Genomic DNA, 18,741 nt, shown 5'->3' on the forward strand with positions numbered 1-18,741 from the left:
AAAGGAAAACAAGGAGAAAGATCAAGAGGATATGAATAAAATGATGACTGAAAAATATAAGAATCTCAAGAGACAGAAATCTTAAAAAGCAACCAAATAGCAATAGTCTTGTTGACCACAATACCTGAAATAAAAAATTCCCTATAGTTCCCAATAGGGTTTCCTTCTTTTTTTTTTTTTTTTTTTCATTTTTAAGGCAGTACTGTGGATTGAACCCAGAACCTCATACATGAGAAGCAGGAACTCAACTGCTTGAGCTACATTGGCCCCCCAATAGGGTTTCAACAGAAGATTGGAGCTGGCAGAAGAAAGAATCAGTGATCTCAAGGACAGCTGAAATGCAAAAAGAAAAGAATTTTAAAAAGCAACCAAGGCTAAAGAGACTTATGGGACATCCATCAAGCATACCAATAAATGCATTATGGGAATACCAGAAGGAAAAGAAAGTAAGAAAGGGGCAGAAGGACTATTTAAAGAAATAATGGCAGAAAAATTCCCAAATTTAATGAAAGAAATAAATATGCATATTCAAGAAGTCCGAAGAACCCCAAACAGGATAGACATGAAGAGAGCAATATCCAGACATACAGTAGTCAAACTTTTGAATGCCAAGGACAAGGAGAGAGTTCTGAAAACTGCAAGAGAAAAGCAACATGTTATGTACATGGAAGCCCCAGTAAAATGAAGTGCCATTTTTCTCATCAGAAACCATGGAAGCAAGAAGGCAACGGGGGGAAACGGACTTTGGCCCAGTGGTTAGGGCGTCCGTCTACCATATGGGAGGTCCGCAGTTCAAATCCCGGGCCTCCTTGACCAGTGTGGAGCTGGCCATGCGCAGCGCTGATACACGCAAGGAGTGCCGTGCCACGCAAGGGTGTCCCCCACGTGGGGGAGCCCCACGCGCAAGGAGTGCGCCCGTGAGTGTCCCCCACGTGGGGGAGCCCCACGCGCAAGGAGTGCGCCCGTGAGGAAAGCCGCCCAGCGTGAAAAAGAAAGAGCAGCCTGCCCAGGAATGGCGCCGCCCACACTTCCCATGCCGCTGACGACAACAGAAGCGGACAAAGAAACAAGACGCAGCAAATAGACACCAAGAACAGACAACCAGGGGAGGGGGGGATATTAAATAAATAAATAAATCTTTAAAAAAAAAAAAAAAAAAAAGAAGGCAAAGGGACAAAATATTTAAAGAGCTGAAAGAAAATTTCCAAAAAAGAATTTTATATCTGGTGAGACTGTCTTTCAAAAATGAGGGAGGGGAATGTCTGAATGCTCATTTTGCCAGGGTGGGTTGTACCATTGGATAGAGACCCAAGCAGTGAGAGTGGGGGTGGACCCACATCCTGGGGAGGACTAATGCCATCAAAAAAGAGGGAACTGTATCTCTCGAGAGAAAGGATGGCTCCCAGGGCATTAGGGCAGTTGAGCAAGTCAGGCCCTGAACACTGTTGCAAGTATCTCTGGACGTGGCTCCTCGGGAAATGGAGATTGGCTGTCGCTGTGGGCCCCAAGGGGAGGGGAAAATGGATGTTGAATGGATGGAACCAAGGTAAATGTGGGGGTAAGAGAGGAGTTTCGCGAGAGTACACAAGGATGGATATAAAACATGTAATATTACACCAAAAACATATAGGGGACGACAGACTAATAATGTAAACCATAATGTAAAACATAGGATAACTCAAAATTTAGAAAACTGTATATCCTAAAGTATGGAACACAATGTAAGCACAGATGTCACCTTGTTTGAAAGCTATTGTCTCAGAGTCTATTCATCAGTTTAAGTAAATATGATAAGAATAAGTTATAAGAATATCGCTGTGGAAGGGAAAAGGTTTTATGGTGGATTTGTGGGAGTACTGTATATTGTATATATGAATTACTGTGATCTAAGGCTCTTGTGAAGAGAAGCTCAATAATTAGGAAAAACGAAAAGAAAAAGATAGGATGTAGAATTTTTCCAAATCAATACGTATTCTATATCTAACCTTTAAACCCATCACTATATTCCATTTTACTAGTAAGGGATCCTGACATACTGGGCTTCACTTTTCAGGAAGTTTTGGATCACAGAGTGGTTCAACAATGGCAGTGGAGAATACTGGTATAGGATGTTATTGACAGGTGATATATGGTTGACAGGCAGTTATACAGGGCATATGTCCAGGGTGCATGGTAATGTCGGATATATTCATAGTGGCAACAATTAAAAACAACAGCCGGGGGGATACTGGGTTCGTGGCCAGGGGTGCTCTGTCGTGGCCCCTAGGGGAGCAGCAGCAGTCCCCCAGGTGCAACGGTAAGGACCAGGAAGGAATGAGCGTCCAACAGTGAGCCCCTGATACTAATGACTATGCTTGTGAGCCTATATGCCTGAAATAAGAACAAGGCCTAGAGCAACACTGTGCCTAGGAGTTCCCTCCTGAGAGCCTCTGTGTTGCTCAAATGTGGCCAGTCTCGAAGCCAAACTCAGCATGTAAATGCAATGCCTTCTCTGCCCAGCGTGGGACATGACACCCGGGGATGAGCCTCCCTGGCACCGAGGGATCACTACCAAGTACCAGCTGATGATGCAACTAGAAAATGACCTTGAATTAAAGATTCAACGCGGACCAGCAAAATATCCCTGTCTACATATAATAACAGGAGTTTAAAATGCTGTTTGACCTAATGTAAGGGGGAAATGGAAAGGAGAAATGAGGTTATATGGTTATGAGTCTCTAAAAAAGAGTCTGGAGGTTGTCAGAAGGATTGCCCTTATGCACACCTGAGCAGAGTCTCAGAGACAGATAAAGTAGATACAACCCCAGGTATTGATTCTTTTGAGGGCTATAGAGACCCACAGGCTCTATGGTCATGGCAGATGGGGTTCACTGCCATGTCAGTTGGCCCTTCTTTGGAGCTGGTGTTTCTGCGTGATGGAGCTGGACACAGATGGGATCTTTTTTCATAAGACTTTCATGCTACTTTACTGGAATTGTAGTTGATGCTGGGGTTTAAGATATATCTAGGGGATTTGAATCTCTGGACTGACAATATGATAGCCAGGCCCTGAGCCTCAACAGACTTCAACTCCTACACTCTGATTTATTGGACTTACCCCACTCAGCTAACATGGAGTTGAAGAATGTCAACCACCACACCATGGAGCCTACAGTGCTTACAACTGAAAGCAGGAGGACTGCATCCAGTATCCATGTGGAATCTAAGCCTCCTCTTGACATAGATGTACAATGGACACAACCAATCCAAGATCCACAGAGAAAATGTGGCATTGGTGTGGGAAAAGTGGCCATGGAGGCTGTTGGGTGCGGGGAATGGGAGGAAGAGATGAGATGTGGAGGCGTTTTCGGGACTTGGAGTTGTCCTGGGTGGTGCTTCAGGGACAATTACTGGACATTGTAGATCCTCCCAGGGCCCACTGGATGGAACATGGGAGAGTATGGGCTATGATGTGGACCATTGACCATGACGTGTAGCGATGCCCAGAGATGTACTTACCAAATGCAATGGATGTGTTATGATGATGGGAGAGAATGTTGCCGTGGGGGGAGTGTTGGGGTGGGTGCGGTGGGGTTGAATGGGACCTTATATTTTTTGAAAGTAATATTTTTTAAAAATGAATAAAAAAAAAAAAGAAATTCCCAGATAAGCAATAACTGAAAGAGTTTGTAACCACTAGAACTGTCCAACAATTAATGCTAAAGGGAGTTCTTCAGACTGAAAGGAAAGCACACTAGACAGTGGACTGACTGGCATAAAGAAATAAAGACCACCAATAAGATAACCTATGAATAATTATATATGCCACTACTACCGTATTGTATTTTTTGGTATATAATTCCACTTTTTATACCTTACAGCTTTCTAAAATAAAACTGCATAAAAAGTAATGACAAATGTATGGTTTTGAACATATGATGCATGAAGATATAATTTGTAACATAAAACAAAAAGGTGAAGGACAGAGGTATCTAGGAACACTGTATGTGTAGGCAATTAAAGTTAAAATGATATGAAATCAAATGAGATTATCATAGATATAGGATGTTAAATTTAAGCCTCATTGCAACGACAAAAAATATATGAAAGATATATAAAGAAAGAAATGAGAAAGGACTCAAACTAATACAGTACAAAAAATTAACTAAATATGAATAATAATGGAATAATAACAGAAGAATGGAGAAACAAAAAATGTATAAGACTTACACAGGCAAAACAGCAAAATGGCAGAAGAAAAGTCCCCCATCAGTACTTACTTTAGTTTTTTAAAAAATATTTTATTTATTTATTTGTAGGTGGTACTGAGGATTGAACCCCAGCCTTGTACTTGTGACAAAAGTACTCAACCACTCAGCTACACCCATTCTGCATCAGCACTTACTTTAAATGTAAGTGGATAAAATTCTGCAGTAAAAAGGCAGAGATTAGAAGAATGGATAAAAAAGTATGACCCAACTATAAAATATTTACAACAGATTCATCTTAAATTCAATGACATAAGTAGGTTGAAAGTGAAAGAATGAAAAGAACATATATCATGAAAGTATTAACCAAAAGAGGCAAGGACAGCTAAACACATATACATATATATAGCAGACTTCAAGTAAAAAACTGTTTTTGAAGGATACAGAAGGTCTTATACTTATAAAGGGGCCAACTCAACAAGAAGACATAATTATAAATACATATGCACCTAACGGCAGAGGCCCAAAACATATGAAGCAAATATTGATAGATCTGAATGGAGTAAGAGACAATTCTACATTAATAGAAGACTCCAGTGAATTACTTTCAATAATGCATAGAACATCTCAACAGATGGTCAGTAAGGAAATTAAAGACTTGAACAATACTCTAAACCAATTAGAACTAAAACACATACATAGAACACTTCAGCCAACAGCAGCAGAATACACATTCTTCTCTATTGCACAAGAGTCATTCTCCAGGATAGATCATATGTGAGGTCACAAAACAAATTTCAATAAATATTATAATATTGAAATCATACAATGTGTCTTCTCCAATCACAATGGAATGAATGTAGAAATCAATAAAAGAGGGAGAAATGGAAAATTCAAAAATACATGGAAATTAGATCACACACTCTTAAACAATGAGTTAAAGAAGAAATCAGAAGGGAAATCAGAAAATATCTGGAGGCAAATGCAAATGCAAATAAAACGTAACAAAACTAATGGGATGCAGTAAAGGCAGTGCTAAGAGAGATATTTATAACTCTAAATGCTTACATTAAAAAAGAAAAAAGATTTCAAAGCAAAGACCTAACCTTGCAACTGAAGGATCCAGCAAAAGAAGAGAAAACAAAATGCAAAGCAAGTAGAAGGAAGGAAATAAACAGAAAATTTTTTTTAAAAGTAAAAAGAATAAAATTGACAAACTTTTACCTAGACTGACAAAGAAAAAGAGAGGGCACAAATAACTAAAATCATAAAAGAAAGCAGAAGCCATTCCTATTGACCCCTCAGAAATATAAAGGATTATAAAAGGATACTCTGAATTGTATGCTAACACATTAACTAATCCAGATGAAATGGACAAATTCCTAGAAAGTCCAAACTACCTATACTGACTCAGGAAGAAATACAAGATCTCAATCGACTAATAACAAGTAGAGAGATTGAATCAGTAATACAAATCCTCCAAACAAGAAAAATACCATGACCAGACAGCTTCACTGGTGAATTTACAGAACATTTGAATAAGACTTAACACCAATCCTCCTCAAAATCTTCCAAGAAATTGAAGCTGAGGAACACTGCCCAGTTCATTCTATGAGGCCAACATCACTCTCATATCAAAGCCAGGTAAAGGTACAAGAAAAGAAAACTACAGACCAATATCCCTTACGAATATAGATGCAAAAATCCTGAACAAAATATAGCAAACCAAATCCAACAGCACATTATACACCATGATCAAGTGGGATTTATATCGCTGGTATACAAGGGTGCTGCAACATAAGAAAATCAATGAATGTAATACCCATTAACAGAAGAAAAAACCCATATCATCACCTCAGTTGATGCAGAAAAGATGTGAGAAAATCCAATACTGCTTCTTAATAAAAAACACTTAGAAAACTAGGAATAGAAGGAAACTTCCTCAACATGATAAAGGGCATATATGAAAAGCTAATATCATATTCAGTGGTGAAAGACTGACTGCTTTCTCTCTAAGATCAGGAACAAGACAAGGATGCCCAATGTCACCACTGTTATTCAACACTGTACTAAAAGTTTTAGCCAGAACAATGAGGTAAGAAAAAGAAATAAAAGGCATCCAAATCAGAAAGAAAGAAGGAAAACTCTATTTGCAGATGACATGATCCTGTATACATACATTCCTGAAAAATATACAATAAACTAGTAGAGGTAATACATTCAGCAAAATGGCAGGGCACAATATCAACCAAAAAAATCAGTAATGTTTCTATACAGTAGTAATGAACATACTGAAGATGAAATCAAGAAAAAAAATTCCACTTTGCCATTTAAATAGCATCTAAAAGAATCAAATATCTAGGAATAAATTTAGCCAAGTATGTAGAGGACTTATACATGGAAAACCACAAAAACGTTGCTAAAAGAAATAAAAGACTTAATCTAAATGGAAGGACATTCTGTGTTTATGGATTTTAAGACGAAATATAGTTAAGAAGTCAATTCTACCTGAAGTGATTTACAGATTCAACACAATCCCTGTCAAAATTCCAACAGTCTTTGCAGAAATTGAAAAGCCAATTCACAAACCTACATGGAAGGGTAAAAGCCACCTTCCTTTTAGTTTTCAGATAACCAAAACTATCTGAAAAAGAAGAATAAAGATGGACTCACACTTCCTGATTTTAAACTTATTACACAGCTCCAGTAATCAAACAGAATGGTATTTACACCAGGAAAGACATACAGGCCAACTGTATCAAACTCAGAGTTCAAAAATAAACTCTCACATCTATGGCCAGTTGACTTTTGACAAGTCCATTCAATGTAGAAAGAATAGTTTCTTCAACAAATGGTCTGGGTAATGGATAACCACATGCAAAAGAATGAAGATGGACCCTTACTTCGTATCATATACAAAAATTAACTCAAAATGGATCAAATACCTAAATTTAAGAAGCACAACTATAAAATTCCCAGAAAAAAACAGAGGAAATATCTTTGGGAATTTGTGTAAAGCAAATGGTTTTTCAGACTTTAAACCAAAAGCATGAGCAACAAAAGAAAAAAAAATAGATAAATGGTACTTCATCATTAAAGTAAAAACACAACCTACAGGATGGAAGAAAATATCTGGAAACCACATAAACAGTAAGAGTTTAATATCTAGAATATATATAAAGTCCTATAGCTTAACAACAAAAAAACAAACAACCCAATTACAAAATGGTCAAGAGTCTTGAATAGACATCTCTCCAAAGAAGATATACAAATGGCCAAAAGGCAAATAAAAAGATGTCCATCATTAGCCTCTAGGGAAATGCAAATCAAACCAACAAATGAGATACCATTTCACACCCACTAGAATGGCTACTATTTAAAAAACAGAAAATAAATGTTGGAGAGGATGTGGAGAAAAAGCATCACACATTCATTGTTGGTGTAGATGTTTGTGTATCTGCTGCAGAAAATAGTTCGACATTTCCTTAGAGAGCTAAGTATAAAATTACCATACCAGCCAGCAATTCCATTTCTAGATACATACAAAAAAGATTTTAAAGCAGGACTCAAACAGATATCTGCACACCAAGTGGCATTATTCACAATTGTCAAAAGATGGATGTAATTCAAGTGCCCATCAAAAGATGATAGGATAAACAAAACGTGAATTATTCAGTCATAATAATAAAAAAGTTCTGAACATGGGACAACATGAATAAACCTTAAAGACATCATGTTGCATGAAGAAAGCAAAACATAAAAGGACAAATAGTATATGATGTCACTGATATGAAATAATTAGAACAAGAAAGTTCATATAGTCAGAAACTAGAATACAGGTTCCTTGGGGCTGGAGTAGGCACAGAGAATGGGGAGTTAATGCTTAATTCAGACAGAGTTTCTGGTTGGGGTAATGGAAAAGTCTGGGTAATGGATGGTGGTGATGGCAGAACAACATTGTGAATGTAATTGACATCACTATATTATATATTTGAATAAGGTTAAAGGGGGGAAATTTTAGGTTATATATATAAGTTACCAGAATAAAGATGAACAAAAAACAACCACAGGACTGTACAGCACAGTGAATCCTGGTATAAACTATAAACTATAGTTAATAATAGTACAATTTTAGTAATTTTCTTTCATCACTTGTAACAAAGCTTACAATTCATGCACACTAATTGAGCTATACTAATGCAAAGTATTAATAATAGGGAATACTATGTGTGTGGGGGTGTATAGATGGAACCTTTGCATTTTCTGCAAGATTCTTCTATAAACCTACAAATTTGTAAAAAAATTTAAAAAAAAAATTTTTTTTAAAGTAGTACATGTGTAACAAAATTCCAGCAATACAAAGGGGTAGAGAGAGAAAATTTCCCTCTCCTCTTGGCCTCTGGATTCCCACTTTTCAAAGGTAATCACACCTAAGAAATTGCTGAATACAGTTCAATTTTTTTTCTATTAGCATGTAAAATGAAGATTCTTTTTATTACACAAATGGAGTCATACTATAATAGCGTCCTGCAACTTGCTGACATACACTTTCACATATCAGCTTTAGTAAATTACTACATGACTTTTGCAAAATATTCCTCAATAGCTTTTCTTATTTAAAAGATACACTTGAGCTAATTGGGGATCACAATGCTGAAAAACAAACAAGCAAAGCACCAAAGGCAATTTCTATATCTGACTTAAATAATAAAAACCCATTATTGATTCTACCCTATGACCATCTATCTGTGACATGCTTACCTTGTGATGTACATTATATTAATTAATGCCACAAAAATACTAAAAAATAGGTGCTATCATCTCAGTTTTGCAGATAAGGAAACTGAGGGTCTAAAAAAGTTAAGAATGAAGATTAGCCAAAATCCATTCTCTTAATTTTCTAATCATAGCATAAAAGTCTAAACAAATTTGAACTGCTTATTTATATAATGTAAGCATGTATCCTATGAAAGCAAAGCACTTTCATATGTTGAGAAATAGTAAGTAAAGGAAAATGTTCAAAAATTCAGACAGATGCTATGTCCAAACGATCTTTATCTTTTTCCAAAGACACTGAAATCTATCCTTGTTAGATGAAGAGTTTAAATTCATTCAATACCAAGTCCTAGGAGACTGGTTATTAACTCAAGTTTCCTTTCTGACAGAAGAGGAACTTCTATAAAAATCCAAAAATATGAAGTTCACAAATAAACCTCAGGATTATTGGCATTTAGAGTTTCCATTTTATGTCTTCCCACATAAAGAACTACTTAGAAGTCACAAATACTACCCTCTTCGGTTTCTATTGCTAGATAAAAGTTTAAAAAGTACATCTGGTCCAAATGTGTTAATTTTATGCCCACTTTATCTGAAAAAGTGACATTATTACATATATATTATATAATATAAACTGCCTCCTGAGTTGTGCCTTTCCCAATTCCAATAGGACCTTTTCATGAATTTATTTATTTATTCAACAAATATTTATTGAGTTTCTCAAATGACTAGGATTTGGTTTAGGTAACAGACAGAAATATGACAGACACAAACTCTACTTTCAAGGAGCTTACAGTATATAGATGAAGCATACCCTTAATTAATTTAATGTTCTACCTCCACTTATGAGGGATGGAAAATACACCCTGCTCCCTACACAGCTCAAAGCTGTGAGTACAGAAAACTCTATATCTTACTATTAAAAAAAAACAAAAAAAAAAAACTAAACAGCTATTTCAGAAATTCACTTTAATGAGTAATGTTATGATAATTATTTCCTCTGAGTAGATGAGCAATACAATTTTTTTCCTTCAAGAGGAAATGCAGTGCTCGCTTCGGAAGCACATATACTAAAATTGGAACGATACAGAGAAGATTAGCATGGCCCCTGCGCAAGGATGACACGCAAATTCGTGAAGCGTTCCATATTTTTAAGAGGCCCATGGGTGCTATGGTCATGGCAGATGGGGTTAACTGCCATGTCAGATGGCCCTTCTTTGGAGCTGGTGTTTATGCGTGATGAATCTGGACTCAGATGGGACCTCTCTTCTTAAGACTTTCATGCTACTGTGCTGGAGTTGTAGTTGGTGTCGGGGTTTAAGATATATTTAGGGGATCTGAATCTCTGGACTGACAATGTGATAGCCAGGCCCTGAGCCTCAACAGACTCCAGCACCTACAATCTGATTTATTGGACTCACCTCACTCAGCTAAGATGGAGTTGAAGAAGGACAACCACCACACCATGGAGCCTAGAGTGCCTACAACTGAAAGCAGGAGGACTGCATCCAGTATCCATGTGGAATCTGAGCCTCCTCTTGACATAGAGGTGCAATGGACACAACCAATCCAATGTCCACAGAGAAAAGGTGGCATTGGAGTGGGAAAAGTGGACATGGTGGCTAATGGGTATGGGGAATGGCAGGAAGAGACGAGATGTGGAGGCGTCTTAGGGACTTGGAGTTGTCCTGGGTGGTGCTTCAGGGGCAATCACCGGACACTGTAAATCCTCACAGGGCCCACTGGATGGAATGTGGGAGAGTATGGGCCATGATGTGGACCATTGACCATGACGTGCAGAGGTGCCCAGAGACGTACTTACCAAATGCAATGGATGTGTCATGATGATGGGAATGAGTGTTGCTGGGGGGGGAGTGGTGAGGTTGAAGGGGTCCTCATATATATATTTTTTAATGTAATATTTTTACAAAATCAATTAAAAAAAAGAAAAGGAAACAAATAACCACAGCACTTTTTCATAGGCTACAGTTGACACTCTTAAAATGTCGAACCCTAGTTCCTAGAGCAACAAATCAATCACCTCTACTTTGTACCATCTCAAAATATATATACTTTATGGCCATTTAAATCAAATATGAACTAAAAATAAAATTGAAGTTTTGTTGGAGTAAAAAAAAAAAAAAAAGAGGAAATGCAGTTCTCTTACTTAAAAAAAAAAAAACATTTTGCCAGTCCCAAATTTAAAATGTAACAGAATAATTGAAGCCTCTCACTTGAATAGAGAAGTGTAGTGTTAACCAAGATAATAAGTAGATATTTTGGCATTAAGAAATGTACAGGGGGGGTGGGGGGGTGGGGTTGAATGGGACCTCACATATATATTTTTAATGTAACATTATTACAAAGTCAATAAAAAATAAAAAAATTAAAAAAAAAAAAAAAAAAAAAAGAAATGTACAATACATTTAAAATTTGAAGAATATGAAATTCAGTAGCTAATTGTGAGACTTCATGCCAGGTACTAAAGATGTAATCATGAACTTGTTATGGTCTCTGTACTCAAGGAGATTATATCTTGTGAGATAGCAAGACTGAAACGTGAGCAATAAGAGAACAGTTTAGCACACATAAAGGGCACCTAAACTAGGCTCTTAAAAAAGGGGATAAGGGGGTTTCAGGTAATTCAAAATACATTTGAGTCAGAAGGCACTTAATGCAAAGGCCGTAAAGCAAAAGAGCATGACACTGTTCTTGACTAATAAAATAAACACAACTGACAGATAATAGATGCTTGGACCTTGATACACACTTTAAACACTATGGGATGTCTCCTAAAAGAAAAGGTAGGAATGGTGATTTGGTTCTTGAAATCTGGATTATTTTCTCCAGAATTATTATGGGAATATACCAAGATTCTGTGTCCTAAAGACCTGAATTTCAGAGTTATTTAAATTAATGTCCCACCTTTTAAAACCCAGCAAAATGTCAAAAATCAGATATAATTTATTTCAGAGTATAATTAGAAAAGTTAAAACAGGGAAAAGGAAGATGATTTATCAAGATCAATGTTAAACATCTGCCAGAACCATAAACAGCAAAAGAACTGTATTCTATACCATGAGTCATTTCTATGCAAGTTGGAGGAGGAGCTAGACTTTTAAAATCCAGACATAAAGCTTGCTATATTCTGTGACTTTGGCTTAAGCCAGGAAGAAGGTTATTTTCTCTGCCTTTTTAAAATGGGAATTAGCGTTCAATTAATGACTGCAAAACTAAATAAAGACCAAAGGACATAAGAACACAAAACCCCCTAATTTCTGTTATTTTATATATGATCCATGACAACTTATCTGACATATGAAATGATACTGGGAAAAATTTAATCAGGATTTGCATAAATTGACTACATGTAGCCACTTCTTCCATAACATAAAAACTGAACTTGGTTATGTGGTTGCCCAGAAACATACAACGGTTATTTGCCTTTTAACTCTCATAAATAATGCTAGAAAAATGATAATATACCATCAATCTTTGCCAATAAGTTAGAATTCTGTGTAAACCACAACATAAAGAAAAAATATTTAGATATCTTCAATATTGGGGGGGGAGATATGTTAAGGATTTAATGCTGTTTGCTTTCTAGAAGAAAATGATGACAAATTCTTAACTCTCATTTCCTTGTCTTTTTTCCACAGGCAAATTATTTATATTTAGAGATATTAGTATAAAGAACAAAATTAAAACCTTTATTATAAAAAGTCAAAATGATAGTTGAGAAAATAGATGTAAAGATTACATTTAAAGTCGATGAATAAAATTGTTTCAAAATGGTTTGCTTAGGTTATATTAGAACAGCAAGATCTGATAAATCGTGTAGCTTAATTTTATTTAGATGTTTACCTACTGCTTTTGTCTTCAAAGAACAGCTATGTGTATTTTAATACATGTCCATGTAAATCTATTGCAGTAAAAATTAGTTCCATTTCTAAATTATTTTTAAGTTATGTCAAAGCAGCTTTGTGTATTTCTAGGTAGTGTTCAGATTCTTTACCCAAACCACATTATCATAACTCAGGCCCCAGGCATTCTCCAGATAGTTAAGATACAGTGTTCGGGTAGGTCTGGTCTTAGTTGATATAGCTGGGCAAAGAGGAAACTTCACAAAGAGGAAGTACACTGCACTGCAGTGCCTTTGATTACAAAAGACAACTCTCACTAAACTTTAAATGTGTTGACTGATAATAAGAAAAGAGAAAGAAACAAAAAAAAAAAAAAAAAAAAAAGGAGGAACCAGAAAGCAAGAGGAAGAAAAAAGAAAGGAAAAGGAAAAAAAGAAGGAACATGGAAAGGGAGAAGTCAGAAATGGGCATAAACGGACAAAAGGCAATATTGGTGAACGATCCTTTGCATTTGGCAGTCTCCATCTGCCTTTATGAGGTTTATAAGTCAAACTGCCATAAACCTTGTGCAAATGTATGATATATGTTTCCTTTGGTACGAAGAACAAGAATACGGAATTTATCTCATCTATGCCTAACTCCCACCTACTAAAGACAATCAAAAGACAAAACAAAGTTCTAGAAACAGTAGCCTTGTTTTATATTAGAGGGGGGAAACTCTTAACAATACACACTGTATATCATTAATATATTTAGAGGGAGCAATTACAAGAGAATATAAATGCAACTTGGAATTCAATTCCATTTCCTTTAGAACGAAGTCTATGTTTAATCTTTGATTACTGTACTCATGTACAGAGGAGAGAAAGTAGAGAGAGAATGAATGCAGTAAGAGGGAGACATCATGGAGTACCAGAAAATGGTTCTACCATGTTGAAGTAGAATCAAAGAGCTAGGTTCAGGCCCTTGCAGGACCATTTGCTAGTCCATGACTTAGGGCCCATTGTTTAACTACTCTAATATGAGGTTAACAATAGCTAACCTCATAATAATCTTGAAGAACAAATAAAATGATGCATGTAAAATGCATTTAACTACTATTAAATAAAACTTATTATTAATAAGAGCATTTCAAGTCCTGTAACAGCATAATTGTCACATTTTAGATAAATGAATTTTGACACCTATGATACCTATGAATAGGATAAAAATTAATAATTTCTAATGCTTTGCTAATTGTCTATTTAAGAACTACAGTCTTTCCTTATGTATTTTCTTTTTGTTATCCAAACATCCCCCATGCTAACCAGTCTTGAGTTCTCTTATGTAACTATTTTCTCATACTTTATTTATAAACAAAGCTCTCTTTTCCCATTTTAAAAAAATTAGGTGCTTTTAAATTTACCATTAAAGAAAATTTTTTTCCCTGTTTTTGCAGGTGAAATGATATTTCAGCAGAAACAATATACCTTGTATTCCCTCTTAGTATTAATATAACATTATAGTTAGATCAGAATAGGTATCCTTTTTACTGCATTCCTTCTGTACGATAGACAGAAATAAACTATGCTGTTGTCCTGCCATTAAGCCAATCAGCCATTTCTGACTGCTTGATGCATGTAATTTTCCATAAAGAGAATGGCATGCTTAGTTTCTTACACAATGGTGTAGGTAGGTGGTAGAATTAGATCATGTAATCATTTAAAAGTTTATTTAAATTTAATATTTGAAATCATGCAAAAAGTACACTAATCCACATAATCAGAAAACCCAAAATAAGATTTGAAAAAATTTTACTTTATAAAATTGAGACTAATACTAAATAAGCTGATATACAGACTTTCAGATTAATCTTTGCAAATTCAACTTAAGTTCTTATTCTATATAATATATGAAAAAATATTTAGGGTGTTCAAAGGAAGAAGGACTACCCACCACAACTGCAAGGCTGGCTGGCTTGCTCTATCTCAGGTTAATGAGAGACATGTGGGAAGTTTAAAGAACCCATTTGATAATGAAAACTGGCCAAATCATGGTTATCTTAGAATAATAAAAATGTGCTCTCTAAACTCACCATTTTCTAAGCTGTTTGAATAAAAACTATACTTTTAATTTTCACTTGCTTGTGTACATGTTTATTTTAATAAAGTTCTCTTGGTTAGCAATATTAATAATGACGCCCCAGAATCAAACAAAATCCTGAAACAACAGGAACATCAGCAGAAATTCCATTATGTTCAGTGTTGCTTTAGTGTTAATTGTACAGTACTTTAAAAATCCATGTAAGGAAGGATGTGGCTTAAGCAGTTGGGCACTCACCTACCACTTGGGAGGTCCCAGGATCAGTTCCTGGTGCCTCCTAAAGAAGATGAGCAAGACAGCAAGCTGACACAACGGGCTGGCACAGTGAGCTGATAGAACAAGATAATGCAATGAAGAGACACAATGAGGGGAAAAACACAATGAGAGACAAAACAAACAGGGAGCAGAGATTGCTCAAGTGGTTGGTGCCTGCCTCTTTTCCACATGGGAGGTCCTGGGTTCTGTTCCTTGTAACTCCTAAAAAGGAGATGAGCACAGAAAGCCAGACAGCAAGCACAAAGAGGGAGGCGGGAGAGAATAAGTAAATAAAATAAATCTTTTTAATATAAAATCCACGTATGTTTCTGGTTCTGGAATAAGGTGGCATAAAATCATTTCTCCCTGTTCCTCCCCTATAAATATAACCAATTAACCTGGAAATAATTCAATAGACAACCACTAAAGGACTCCAAAAGGTGGAATGAAGAAGGTGAGTGGCTAGGGTCTTTAGGACTTAAATGGCATCTCAGTGAGTTCCCTGGGTTTTCATTTTATCTCCCACATATCCCTGGTTGGGCATGGGAGAGGTCAGCATACACAAACCAGAAACAGGAAAAAATTTATAAAACCTAGTCCTCTGGCCCAAGGATTGGGAATAGGGAAATATACAGGAACTTGTCAGGGAGACCCATATTTCATGGCAGAAGCAGGACCAATCTGCTACAACAGTGGTAACCGCAGAACCTGAACGGGTTGCCCCATCCTTGGCCCACACTGCAGCAGGTGCACCTTCCATTCACCCTGGTAGCACCAGGAGGCCAGATACCTCCCTGTCTTCCACCCAATGACAGAGAACCACCAAAACCAGTAGCTCCTGGCCATTTACCTAGTGGCAAAAGACAATCCGGGCCACTATCTTCCAGGCCTGCACCCAATGGCAGAAGGCAAATGAGACCTGGAGTTTCCTGTGCTCCACCCAGTAGCAGAGAACTACCCAGACCTTTCACCTCCTGGCCCTCCACCCAACAGCAGGTAGTACATGTGTGGTACTTACCTCCTGCAGCACTACCATCAGAGACAGAGTAGAAATGCTAGAGGAAGTGTTCTCTGTCCTATGGGTCCAGGACCTCATAGCTCCCACCTAATGAAAATGGGAGGGCCCAAGGATGTATTATCCATCCCTGTAAGTGGCCCCAGCAGGGATCCAACAGAGAACTCAAGTGAAGCCAGAAGAACAACGCTGACCAGAGTAACACTGTAAAGACTCAGAAATGAAATTTTTATTGGAACTACCACCAACAAAAGTAAAACAGAGCCTACATGCTAAACCTAAAAGGGACAATTACCTGGTAATATATAAGAGTTAAATAGAAGCAAGAGTTTCAAACAACATCCAAAGTATCCCAAATACAATCAATCACTTATTATACTAAGAACCAGGAGAATTAAAACTTTCAGGAGAAGATACAATCAACTAATGCCTTTACCAATACGAATCAGATGTAGGAATTATCTGACAAAGATTTTAAAGCAGCCACCATAAAAGAAAGAGATTGGCAGAATGGATAAAAAAAACGATGCAACTTTCTGCTGACTAAGAAATTCACTTCAAAGATAATGACATAGGTAGACTGACAGTAAAAGCATAAACATCACATATACATAGGATATATATGATATATATATCATTCTTACATTCAAAAAAAACAGGAGTATCTTATATTCAAATCAGATAAAGCAGACTTCAAAGCAAAGAAAATTACTAGGGAAAAAGAAATAAATAACAGTGATGAAAGGATCAATACGCCAAGAAGATATAACAATCTTAAATGTGTATGCACCAAATAACAGCTTCAAAGTACATGAAACAAAAACTGATAAAACTAAAGGCAGGGAAGTAGACTTGGCCCAATGGATAGGGCATACGTCTACCACATGGGAGGTCCACGGTTCAAACCCCAGGCCTCCTTGACCCGTGTGGAGCTGGCCCACACACTCTGCTGATGCACACAAGGAGTGCCGTGCCATGCAGGGGTGTCCCCGCGTAGGGAAGCCCCATGTGCAAGGAGTTTGCCCCATAAGGAGAGCCGCCCAGCGCAAAAGAAAGTTCAGCCTGCCCAGGAATGGCGCGGTACACACGGAGAGATGGCACACAAGATGACACAACAAAAAGAAACACAGATTCCCGTGCCACTGACAACAACAGAAGTGGACAAAGAAGAACACACAGCAAATGGACACAGAGAGCAGACAACGGGGGGGGGGGGGGGGGGAAGAGGGGGAGGGGAGGGGAGTTAGGGGAGGAAGGGGAGAGAAATAAATAAAAAAATAAATCTTTAGGAAAAAAAAAAAACTAAAGGGAGAAATAGATAAATCTATAGTGATAATTGGGAGTTTCAACACCCCAGTATCAGCAGTTGTTAGAACTAATAGAAAATTAACAAAGACCTAGAAAAACTGAACAATACCATCAACTAACAGTATCTAACTGACATTTATAGAACACTCTACCTCAAAACATCTAACATACATTCTTTTCCAAATGCCATGGAACATTCACCAAGAGAAATCATCTCCTATGCCATAAAACAAACTTCAACAAATCTAAAAGAACTAAGAATCATACAGAGTATATTCTCTGACTATAGTAAACTCAAACTAGAACTCAATAATAATTTCTAAATGGTGAATGAGTTAAAGAGGAAGTGTCAAAGAAAAATTAAAAATATATAGAACTTGGGGAGTGGCTGTAGCTCAAGTGTTTGAGTGCCTGCTTCCTATGCACAGGGTTCCAGGTTCAATCCCTGGTACCTCCCAAAAAAACAAAAGAGAAAACCAATTCTCACTGGGGAGCAGATGTAGCTCAGTGGTTTAGCACCTGCTTCCCATATATGAGGTCCTGGGTTCATTTCCTGGTACCTCCTAAAAATATATCAATATATGCAATAAAAAATATAAATATACATATATAACTAAAAATGAAAATACAACATCAAAATTTCTGTGATGCAATTTAAGCTGTGCAGAGAGGGAAAGTTATAGCACTACATGCTTACATTAAAAAAGAGGAAAGGTCTCAAAATAATAATCTTACTTTTTATACTAGTATATCTCAATTTTATATATCAATTAAAGAAGAATAGCAAAATAAACCCACAGTAAGCAAAAAGAAGGAAAGTAAAAATAAGAGCAAAAATCAATGAAATTTAAAACAGGAAAAAAATGAGAAAAGTCAATGAAACCAAAAGTTGGTTAAAAAAATTAATGTAACAGACAAAGCTAAAATGAAAAAAAAAAAAGATATATCACCAATATCAGGATCCTGCAGCATTAAAAATATAATAAAGGAATATTATGAACTTTATGATGACAAATTTGACAGTTTAGCAGAAACAGACCAAAACTCCATCAAGATGAAACAGGGGAAGCAGATATGGCCCAACGGATAGGGCATCTGTCTACCATATGGGAGGTCTAAGGTTCAAACCCAGGGCCTCCTGACTTGTGTGATGAGTTGGCCGACGCGCAGCGCTGATGAGCGCAAGGAGTGCCGTGCCATGCAGGGGTGTCCCCCGCGTAGGGGAGCCCCACACACAAGGACTGCGCCCCATAAG

General features: G+C 36.9%; 1 protein-coding gene and 1 non-coding gene across 4 annotated transcripts in view; one reads left to right on the forward strand and one right to left on the reverse strand.

Moving 5' to 3' along the window:
• The window catches only part of TAOK3 (TAO kinase 3), a 207,164-nt gene that overhangs the window by 161,151 nt on the left and 27,272 nt on the right, over positions 1-18,741 (reverse strand). The window lies entirely within an intron of this gene.
• On the forward strand, positions 10,010-10,116 carry LOC111765628 (U6 spliceosomal RNA). Its single transcript, XR_002797927.1, has one exon. It is a non-coding gene; the product is annotated as a U6 spliceosomal RNA (small nuclear RNA).

Source organism: Dasypus novemcinctus, chromosome 19, assembly GCF_030445035.2.
Source record: "Dasypus novemcinctus isolate mDasNov1 chromosome 19, mDasNov1.1.hap2, whole genome shotgun sequence".
Taxonomy (NCBI): Eukaryota; Metazoa; Chordata; class Mammalia; order Cingulata; family Dasypodidae; genus Dasypus; species Dasypus novemcinctus.